Genomic DNA, 11,105 nt, shown 5'->3' on the forward strand with positions numbered 1-11,105 from the left:
AAGCTTTTACATTGCCCCACCCCGGCCCAACAGACAGACCTGGATGAGATTCTGGCCTTTGCCATCAAAGGAACTTACTGCTAGCTGGAGCTCCAGATGCCCTACCACATGCCAACCAAGACTAGGTCACACATTTATGCCAGGAGCCACATCCCCAGAAAATGGAGGGGACCCACGGCAGCCCCTGCCTTCAAGAGGGAGAAGGAAACCAATGGACTGCAGCTTTGCGTGTTAGGTGGCTTGACAAGCCCAGAGGAGGAATCTAACTCTTGAGGAAAGGGAGGTGATGGGCCTAATCTCTTCTTTCATTATTGAAATTGCCAAACATAAACAGAAATAGAGAGAATAGATCATGAGCCCTCGGCACCCATCTTCCAATTCCAGTGATTAGGAACTTATGGCCAATCTACTTCGTTTGTACCCCCACCCAACTGTACAGAATCATTCTTTTTTTTTTTTTTCAGATTTTATTTATTTATTCATGAGGGACACAGAGACAGAGAGAGAGAGGCAGAGACACAGGCAGAGGGAGAAGCAGCCTCCATGCAGGGAGCCTAAGGTGGAACTCGATCCCGGGCCTCCAGGATCACGCCCTGGGCTGAAGGAGGCACTAAACCGCTCCGCCACTGGGACTGCCCCCTGAATTATTCTAAAGTAAATTTCAGAGATCATATCATTTTGCCCATATTGTAGAAGATAGGGACTCTTTTTTTCCTAACAGAGCAATAAAATAGTAATTCTTTATTATCACCAGGTGGATACTTGGTCAACGTTTAAAGTCTTGATTGTCTCATTATTTTTTTTATAGCTGATTCACTCATATCAGGATCCAAACCAGGTCTGATGCAGGCAGACTAAATCTGAAAATGCAGAGGAGGGTCCTGACCAGGCCAGCCAAGAGAGTCCTTGGCTTAATGCAGGATAGATCGAAATCAAATACAAGCCAGAGAAAGTGAAAACCTGGTTTATTGAATAGTGAAGTGACAGGTAGAGAATAGCAGACAGAGTGTCTAGAAGCCTCAGAAAGGAATGAAGAATGAGTCTTGTTGCTTGGGGGTAGGGGTTCTTTATTAGAAAAGGGTCTAGGGTATGTGTTTCTCCAGGAATCCAGGGTAGGGTCAGTCACAGGCAAGTGTCAGGTGAACAATAGATGTTATTCCATAAATCACTGAAGGTAGGGGGTATTGATGCCAGTGTCAGCTAAGGTTTGTTTGAAGCTAATGTCCCGGAACATGTTTGATATCTGACTCTTCTTAGGTATTACTAGGTGTCTGGGGTCTAAGACAAAATTCAGAGAATGGTTAACTTTCTTGTTTTCCCTTTGAAGTGGGAACATAGCTTTTTTGGTGTATTCAGAGGCAAAATATGGAACATGAGTGAATGAGCCCCAGAGCCTTTCTAAAATGGAGTCCTGGGACACCTGAATGGCTCAGTTGGTTAAGCGCCTGCCTTTGGCTCAGGTCATGATCCCAGAATCTGGGATTAAGTCCTGCATCGGGCTCCCTGCTCAGTGAGGAGTCTGCTTCTCCTTTTCCCTCTGCCCGTCTCCCTTGTGCTCTCTCTCTCTCTCTCTCCCTCTCTCTCTCTCAAATAAATAAATAAGTAACATTTTGAAATAAAATGGGGTCCCTTTGGCTTCCCTACCTCAGGTCCACACATTCCAATTGCTTGATATGTCTATTAAGTTTCTCTTAATCTGTACCTCCCTCTCCCTCCTTCTCTTTGGCCTTGTTCTTTTCAAAGGAACCTGGTTGTTTGTCCTATTAAATTTCCCACATTCTGGAGGATTTGGCTGATGGCTTCTTGGTAGTGTAATTTCACGTGTTCCTCTATCCTGCATACTTCCTATTAACGGTAGTTAGACCTAGAGGTTTGATGGCATTCGGGTTTGCTTTGTTGGCAAGAAGACTCCTCAGGTGGTCTTGTGTCGCTCCTGTTACACTGCATCACAAGGCATATAAACTGTATGGTTGATCTTGATGTATAAGCAGCAGGTAGCCAGGAGAAGGGGAAAAGAGAGAGGATGGCATCCCAGGCAGGAGGGGTAACACCTGCTAAGGCAGAGATGTTGAAACATTCCAGGGAGCAGTGGTGAGTGATTTGAGAGTTTGGAGTTCTGAGCCAGGGAAGCGGGTAAGAGCCAGGCCGTGCTCAGTTGCCAAGTGAGAATTGTGGGGAGCCATGGAAGAGTCTTAACTAGGGGAGAGACAGCCCAATTAACATGTTAGATAGACTGCACTGGCTTCATGGAAGGTGGGTTTCTGGGGAGACCAGTAAGGAGGCTGAAGCAGAGAAGTTCTGGTGAAAAGCAGTGAGAGTCTACACTAGGGACTAGGTAAGTAGAGGTAGGGAAGAATGAAGCAGACTGTGGCTGAGGCATTGGTTGAGGTATTAAATTGTATTCTCGCTGTTTTTTTTTTTTTTTTTTTAAACCCTGCTCTAGGGACACCTGGGTGGCTCAGCGGTTGAGCATCTGCCTTTGTGGGGAGCCTGCTTCTCCCTCTGCCTGCCTCTCTGCCTCTCTCTCTCTCTCTCTCTCTCCCATGAATAAATAAATAAAATCATAAAAAAATAAATAAATAAACCCTGCTCTAAGCAGGTAGCAAAGGTCCCTTCCCTTGGGGGAGGATGTGTTCAAGTGGAAGGCCATAACTTTTTGAAGACAGCCACCTCTGGGGCTTTTATCCTCTGCCCTCCTAAAAAGGATAATAATAGAGTGGGGAGGAGAAGCATCTCTCAGAGAGGGGAGACTGGCCCAGCCAGGACAGCAGACACAGCTTGCTGGGTTCCAAACGTGTCTAGGCTGTTTCCAGGAGTGAGCAGATCTTCAGACAGGGGGTACTTGGATATTTACTTGGGTTCAATAAATATTGGATGTCTATTTGCTTCTGGGCCTGGGGACACAGTGAACAAAACAAAGCCTCTGTTCCCCTAGAGCTTACATTCAGCAGAAGAGACAGACATGACACAAATGAATCAACAAGGCTCTTGGCCTGGCAAAGCCCAGGGTCCAGAGTCGCAGGAGAACCTCGGGCTCCCTGTAACTGCACAAGCTCAATCAAGGGGCTTTCAAAAAGGAAACCACTGGGGCGCCTGAGTGACTCAGTCAGTTGAGCATCTGACTCTTGATTTCAGCTCAGGTCATGATCTCAGTGTGGTGAGATGGAGCCCCATGTCAGGCTCAGTGCAGGGTCTGCTTGAGGATGTTCTCTCTCTCCTTCTGCCCCTCCCCGACTCATACTTCCTCTCCCTAAGTAAAATCTTTAAAAAAAGAATAGCAACAAGAAAATACAAGGCCAAAATGGAGTCACTGAGACTAGGCCAAGCCATCAAACTGGGACTCAATATGCAACCTAATGGCAGTTTTAACCTTCCCCAGAAACATAGTCCTAAGCAGTCAGTCAGGAATTTTCTGGCTAGCACCAATGAGGTCATCTGTCATGTGGGCCCTCTCTACCCTTCCTGCAAAGAAAGACGAGCTAATCTGTTGATCAGAACTCCTGCTCTTCCCGCTAAGGAAAAATGACCTTGCCTGAAATACTCCTTTCTTTTCTTTTGCTAATAACTTCCTTGCCCTACCCTCCTTCCTATAAAAACACCTCCTCTGAGCTCCTTGGTGGAACTTCCTGATGGATGCTGCCAAATTCATGAGTCGCCTGATGAAGCCAATCAGTTCTTCAAATTTACTAGGTTGAATTTCGTTTCTTAAGAGAGCCCACACACAACTGAGGAGCAAAGTCCAGCCTGTGTTCAGGGCCCTGGGTCACCCCAAGATGGAGGAAGGCATCAAAATCACCACCAAGAGTGAACTTTCTGCCCATGCAGAAGGAAGAGGGCTCAGAGACCAAGTGCTGCTGACTTAACAAAAATAAGGCAGTGTGGCTTCTTGCACCTGAGCCTATGGCCTGATTCAAAACCACTGGACAGTATCCAAGCCACATGGAGGCATGTATGGAAGGTAACCCATGGGACTGGTGGGGAAGGAGGGCAGGCAAGGGGTTAGGGTAGGCGTCTCCCCAGGGCTGAGCAGGGAGTTGGTAAAGACTAGGCTTGAAACTGGAACAAGGTGGAGAGCTCTGAGGGGGCCTGGGAGCTCCTTATAAACCCATCTCAGGGGCTGCTAGAGTCTCACTTGGCTTTTTACTGGAGGCAGAAGCTTCTTTTTATTTATTTATTTATTTTAAGATTTTTATTATTTTATTTGGTAGAGAGAGTGCGTGTACAGGTGGAAGAGGAGCAGAGGGAGAGAGAGAAGCAGGCTCTCCACTAAGCAGGGAGCCCAATGCAGGGCTTGATCCCAGGACCTCGAGATCATGACCTGAGCCAAAGTCAGACACTTAACCAAATGAGCCACCTAGGTGCCTCACCAGAGGCTTCTTTTAAATACCTCAGCATCTTGGTCAATGTGCCCAGAAGGCCCTCATCACTGTCACCCCCTGCTAACCAATAAGGTATCTGTTTAAGTAGAAAAGGGCACCCCTCCAGGCCTTTGTGTGAATTACGAAAAGATGCCTTCCTCCCAGACAGACACAGAGAGACACAGCTAGGGCTCAAAGCAAAGCCAGGGGGTATTTCAGCCCTCACTCAGCCCCTGCTGGACCTGGGTTTGCTGGAAGAGATAAGTGAGGCAGAGAAATCTGAAAGGTTAGGACTTTGCCTTCTTAAGTGCAAAACAGCTCCTTTTCTTCATATTATCCAAAGCATTCATTTGATTCTTGGCAACTATAAACTCCAGAAAATCCCACCATCACTCTTAGAGAAAAGTTTCTGTGTAAAAGTTCATTTCAGCAATGCCTATAACACAAACACCCCAATAGCAAAGCCCTTGGAGGTGTGGGGTGGCCCTCAGGTGACTGATGCCCTTTGTCTAGGCCCCAGAGCCTCTGGGAAGCCAGCCTTTATCTGTGGTTGTCTTGAGGTTCAAGTCCACTGAGTCCAAGAAGGTCAAGAGTGAGGCCATAATAGAATCTGTGAATGCTGACAGTCCAGTTACTCTAGAATAAGCACATTCCTTACATTTACACATTTGAGTGCCAAGTGCTAGTGATACAATGATGGACAAAAAATAGCTTACAGTTTGAGGCACCTGGATAGCTCAGCTGGTTAAGTATCTGTGTTTGGCTCAGGTCATGATCCCAGAGTCCTGGGATTGAGCCCTGCTTTAGGGCTCCCTGCTCAGCAGGGAGTCTGCTTGTCTCTTCCTCTGCCCCTCTCCCTTACCCATGCTCTCTCCCTCTCTCAAAAAAAAAAAAAAAAAATCTTAAAAAAAAAGTTTACAGTTTACTGAGAGAAATAGGCTTCAGTAAAATCCATATAGATTAATGTGAAACTGTAACTCTGATGGTGCCCAGTTTGAATGCCATTCTAAGGGACCTCAAGCTTTTTCCTATAGGTCATGGGGGATCACTGAAGGTTTTGGAGCAAGAACATGAAAAGAACATAGAGGGATCCCTGGGTGGCTTAGCAGTTTAGCACCTGCCTTCGGCCCAGGATGTGATTCTGGAGACCCGGGATCGAGTCCCATGTCAGGCTCCCTGCGTGGAGCCTGCTTCTCTCACTGCCTGTGTCTCTGCCTCTCTCTCTCTCTCTCTCTCTCTCTCTCTCTGTCCCTCATGAATAAATAAAATCTTTAAAAAAAAAAGAAAAGAACGTAGAATAATTCCCTGAGTTTTCCCTTTGCAGCAGCAATGACTGATCCAAAAGAATAATTATCTCATAATGAAACATGAAATGCCTCAAAGTATACCATATAATTTGTGTCTGATCTAAGCTTGGCTTTTTTTTTTTAAGATTTTATTTATTCATGAGAGACACAGAGAAAGAGGCAGAGACACAGGCAGAGTGAGAAGCAGGCTCCCCACAGAGTCCCTGATGTGGGACTCAAACTCAGGACCCCCGGATCATGACCTGAGCCAAAGGCAGACACTCAAAGAGCCACCCAGGCGTCCTTAAGCTGGGCTTTTGTGATGGATGATTCTTAAAGATCCCAGAGAGAAATTCTGAAGTTGGCCATACCTGTCAAACTCAGCATGGCCAAATCTTCACTAAAGAGGCTGGCTTTTGCTCTTGAATTCCTGACCTGTTTCCTCTTGTCACCCAGATTCAAAACTAGAGTCGGTTCAAGGTTAGCATAGCCCTTGGCACTTAATAGGCACTAAATAGGGCAGCCCTGGTGGCGCAGCGGTTTAGCGCCGCCTGCAGCCCAGGGCGTGATCTGGAGACCCTGGATCAAGTCCCATGTCAGGCTCTCTGCATGGAGCCTGCTTGTGTCTCTGCCTCTCTCTCTCTCTCTCTCCCTGCATCTCTATGAATAAATAAATAAAATCTTAAAAAAATAATAGGCACTAAATAAATATGTGTTGAATAAGTGAATGGTTGAGTAATTAAGCCTGAGTGAAGAACAAACTAATAAATTGCAGACCTCTTCAACCATTTCCTTTCCCATGGTTCTGCCTTAACTCTGCCTCTCTTTCTCACTCCCTGCCCTGGTGCAGGCCCACCAGCCTCCTAATAGACCACCCTATCTCCAGTCTTGGCCTCCCCTGGCCTGTCCTTGTTCCTTCACTCAGCCAGTGAGATCATCTCAAAACCTGGAGGTGACCACATAACTCCTCTGCTCCAAAATATTCAGTGGCTCTCCAGGGCCAAGGGGGAAAAAAATCAAATTCTTAGCATGACATCCAGATAGGACACTGTCAACCCCTTGTAGGTACCTCTCTTACCATCTTTCTTTTGGGGCACACTTCCTCTTCCTGAGGCACTCTTCAAAGTTCAAAGTTGCAAATATTTTTGAGAAAAGTGAATATAAGCCCCTTTTACCTCTGTTGGTTTGATAAGACAACATCAAAGTGCTAAGTATTTAAGGAGGTAGCAGTACTGACAAGGCTGAGGGGATGGGCATAAAGGAACACGGAAGGACAATGCTTGTGGTTAAGCATTAGGCTCAGGAGTCACATAGGGCTGGGTTCAATGCTGGCTCCTCTTTTTACTAGCTTTGGTCAGGCACAGCAGTGCACCACTAAGTTTACAAGAGCAAGGAGGTATTCATCCAGAGGTCAGCCAGGCAGGCTGGCTGTGGGGCTGCCAGAGACCCCTGGCCAGACACCTCTGCAAGAGTGACTAACTACCTTGTTTGACTGGGACTGGAAGTGTTCCCAGGACAAAATATTTTTAGTTTTAAAACTGGGAAAGTCTGGGCAAATGGGGACTACTGGTCAACCTGTACCTTTGGCTCCTGTCAGCCTTGAATATTTAATCCAGTGTGCTGTATAAGCATTATTTTGCCCATGAGCCTATGGTATGGAGAAGGCTGGGAAACTCGGTTTCCTCATCTGTAAAATGAGGATGCTAAGAGTGCTTACTTCATTTGGCTGTTGTGAAGATTAAGTGAATAAAGCAGGACCTTTTTTTTTTTTTTTTTAAGAGTTTATTTATTCATGAGAGACACAGAGACAAAGGCAGAGGGAGAAGCAGCCTCCACTCAGGGAGCCCGATGTGGGACTCGATCCCAGGACTCCAGGATCATGACCTGAGCCAAAGGCAGACACTTAACTGCTAAGCCACCCAGGCGTCCCAAAGCAGGACCTTTTGATCCTGCCCTTTGACCCAGCGACATGCCCAGATTCTAAGTCTCTGCCAATCGGATGCCCTCCCCTCAAGATTAAAACAAACAAGCAATGCTATCCACAAATTATCTGCCAGTGTAACAAATGTAAGGTAATAGCACTCCATGTTAAATTGGAAAAATAAACGCAAACTCCTAACCTTAAAAAATAACTATCGTTGGGGCACTAGGTGGATCAGTCGGTTAAGCATCTGCCTTCAGCTCAAGTCATGATCCCAGGGTCCTGGGATAGAGCCCCTTGTTGTATTGGGCTCCCTGCTCAACGGGGAGCCTGCTTTTCCCTCTCCCTTTCCCCCTGCCTCGTTGCTCCCCCCCACTCGTGCTCTCTCTCAATTGAATCAGTAAAATCTTTTAAAAAATTAACTATTGTCATTGCTGAGTGATTACTAAGAGGACTCCAAGAGCAGCAGCCCCCACCCACAGACAACTCTCAAAAGGCTCATGTGTTCTGTTTTCCACCCAGAGGAGGGACGCTGAGTCCATGGCTTGGAGGAAGAAGAAAAAAATCAGACTGTATGGCATTGTGGCATTGGAACATCCTCTCCTGTTGTCAGAAAGCCAAAAGGCTATAAATAGCATTAGCAGCACTGACAGGACAAAGGAACTTACCTTTCACCAGCTAAGATGCGGCAACCGTGGCATCGGTAACAATATGATGATTATTTTATTATTGTTGCTGCCAAGGTTACTGGAAAAGTTAAATCTGTGAAAGGCCATGAGTTCACAATGACAACCCAAATAAGAAAGTCCCAATTAGAAAAAGAGTACAAAAACTGGTTGAAACGCACAAAGAATAGTGCAAGAATAGTGACTATTATAGGGGGATCCCTGGGTGGCTCAGCGGTTTGGTGCCGGCCTTTGGGCACGATCCTGGAGACCCGGGATCGAGTCCCACGTCGGGCTCCCTGCATGGAGCCTACTTCTTCCTCCTCCTGTGTCTCTGCCTCTCTCTCTCTCTCTCTCTGTCTATCATGAATAAATAAATAAAATCTTTAAAAAAAATAGTGACTATTATAGAATATGTTTAACCTTTTTCCTTTTTTTTTTTTTTTTCTCTTTTAAGTAAGCTCTACACCCAACATGGGGCTTGAACTCACAACCCGGAGATCAAGAGCCACATGTCTACTGATTCAGCCAGCCAAGTGCCCTCTAACTTTTTAATCTTAATAAGTAATGTTAACACATATGAGTACTTTGCTTCTTTTATTAGTTAGATGTCTATTCATGAAGTATACATGTGTACTTGTTCCCACCTGGATAAGGGATGAAACTCACAGGACTGTAAGGAGCCGAATAGTTCAGACAAAGGGAACTGTGGGCAGAATGGGTAAGTAGGTGAGGACAACAAGAGCCAATTAGCTGACCATCCTCAAATCCTGCTAACTCCACAGAACTCACTTCCTCTTCTAAGAAGTGAAGCCTTCAGGTGGTCCTATTAATATAACAAAATAATGTATTAATAGGAATACATGAATTTTCAAAAATGTGAAAGTCCCCATCAGTGCTATCAAACAGGACAGTGAGTTATATAATGCTGCCCAAGTTAGATGGACAACCCATGATTTTGAGGAAAGACATAAAGTTACAAAAAAAACTAAAACCTATGTGGAGGTATGACTTGAAAAGTCTTAGAGACGTAACAAAAAGAAGATCATGCATGGCCTGTGCTGACAGCCTTCTGGCACTGGCACAAGCAAGTCTTGAGTCCTGACCAAGAACTGATTGATTAAAGACCCAGATCCAATAACTTCAACTGGACTAAGATGACATTTCTTTTTCTTTTCAGTCTGATGGGATTTTTGAAAGCCCAGAGAGGAATAAAAATAGTCTCTTATAGAAACTCTAAGAGGATAACAAAATAAATAAAGCAGTGATCCAAGGAAGCAAGGGGGGGGGGGCAGCGGGAGGATCCAGATTCTGTGGGACCTAAGGCTTATACAATTTGTATGCCCCAGGGTACCTGGCTGGTTCAGGTAAACCATACAACTCTTGATCTCAGATCTTGAGTCTGAGACACATGCTGAGTGTAGGGATTACTTAAAAAAAAAAAAAAAAAAAGTTAAAAAATAAAATACAATTTGTGTATTTTATGTATGTAAGAAAAAGAATGCTAAAGTATGAAAGTAAATATGTATCCAGACAAAAGAAGGGGCCCTGGAAGAGAGTGAGGACTAGGAGTTCTGAAGCTTAAACAACATTAGCCTCACAAGAAAACATCATTTTTTTAATATTTTGTCTGTTCTTTAAGGGATTTAAAGTACTCAGAAGAATCAGCCATACCAAAACTTTGAGGTTTAAAAATTTAAGGATGTTTAATTGTTTTCTTAAGATTGTATTTATTTATTCATGAGAGACACAGAGAGAGAGAGGCAGAGACACAGGCAGAGGGAGAAGCAGGCTCCCTGCAGGGAGCTGGACGTGGGAGTGGACTCGATCCTGGGACTCCAGGATCAAGCCCTGGGCTGAAGGCAGGCACTAAACCGCTGAGCCACCCAGGGATCCCAGGATGTTTAATTAATTTTGTAAACAATGTTTAAATATTCCAAAGATTGATTTCAAGTTTTATTAGCTGTAAGACTTGAATAGATAGAGCATGAAATAGTTGTGGGTGCTCTGCCACATAAAAAGGCCTCTCTGATACTGAAATAATTCTGTAGGGGGCACCTGGCTGGGTCAGTCGATAGAGCACGAACCTCTTGATCTTGGAGTTGTGGGTTCAAGTCTCATGTTGGAGGTAGAGATAAGTTAAAAATAAATCCTTAAAAAATTCTATCGGGGCAGCCCGGGTGGCTCAGCAGTTTAGTGCCACCTTCAGTCCAGGGCGTGATCTGGAGACCCGGGATCGAGTCCTACACTGGGCTCCCTGCATGGAACCTGCTTCCCCCTCTGCCTCTGTCTCTGCCTCTCTCTGTGTGTCTCTCATGAATAAATAAATAAAATCTTTTAAAAAATTCTATCAGTATTATCCAATTCATACTGATTATTACTGGTAGAAGTAATCAGTACAATATAAAACTGAAAGTGGCTACTGTACCCAATAAAATTGTCTTACACACACACACACAATTAGAAAATCACATGTAGGGCAACCCCGGTGGCGCAGCGGTTTAGCGCCGCCTGCAGCCCAGGGCGTGATCCTGGAGACCCTGGATCGAGTCCCACGTCAGGCTCTCTGCATGGAGTCTGCTTCTCCCTCTGCCTGTGTCTCTGCCTCTCTCTCTCTGTGTGTCTCTATGAATAAATAAATAAAATCTTAAAAAAACAAATAAATAAAATCTTAAAAAAAGAAAATCAAATGTATATAATATTGAAAGCTTCAAAAAGTCCCCTGGATCAAACTGTACTTGATAGAAATAATGAGCACCCATAAAACTACAGTGGCAGATGTGAAATACCAGTAACATTTGTACGGATCAAATTTGAATGATGAATTAAGCACTCCTTAGAAAATTTGCCCATGGGTGCTCGGGTGGTTCCATGG

This window comes from Canis lupus, chromosome 2 (assembly GCF_003254725.2).
Source record: "Canis lupus dingo isolate Sandy chromosome 2, ASM325472v2, whole genome shotgun sequence".
NCBI lineage: Eukaryota > Metazoa > Chordata > Mammalia > Carnivora > Canidae > Canis > Canis lupus.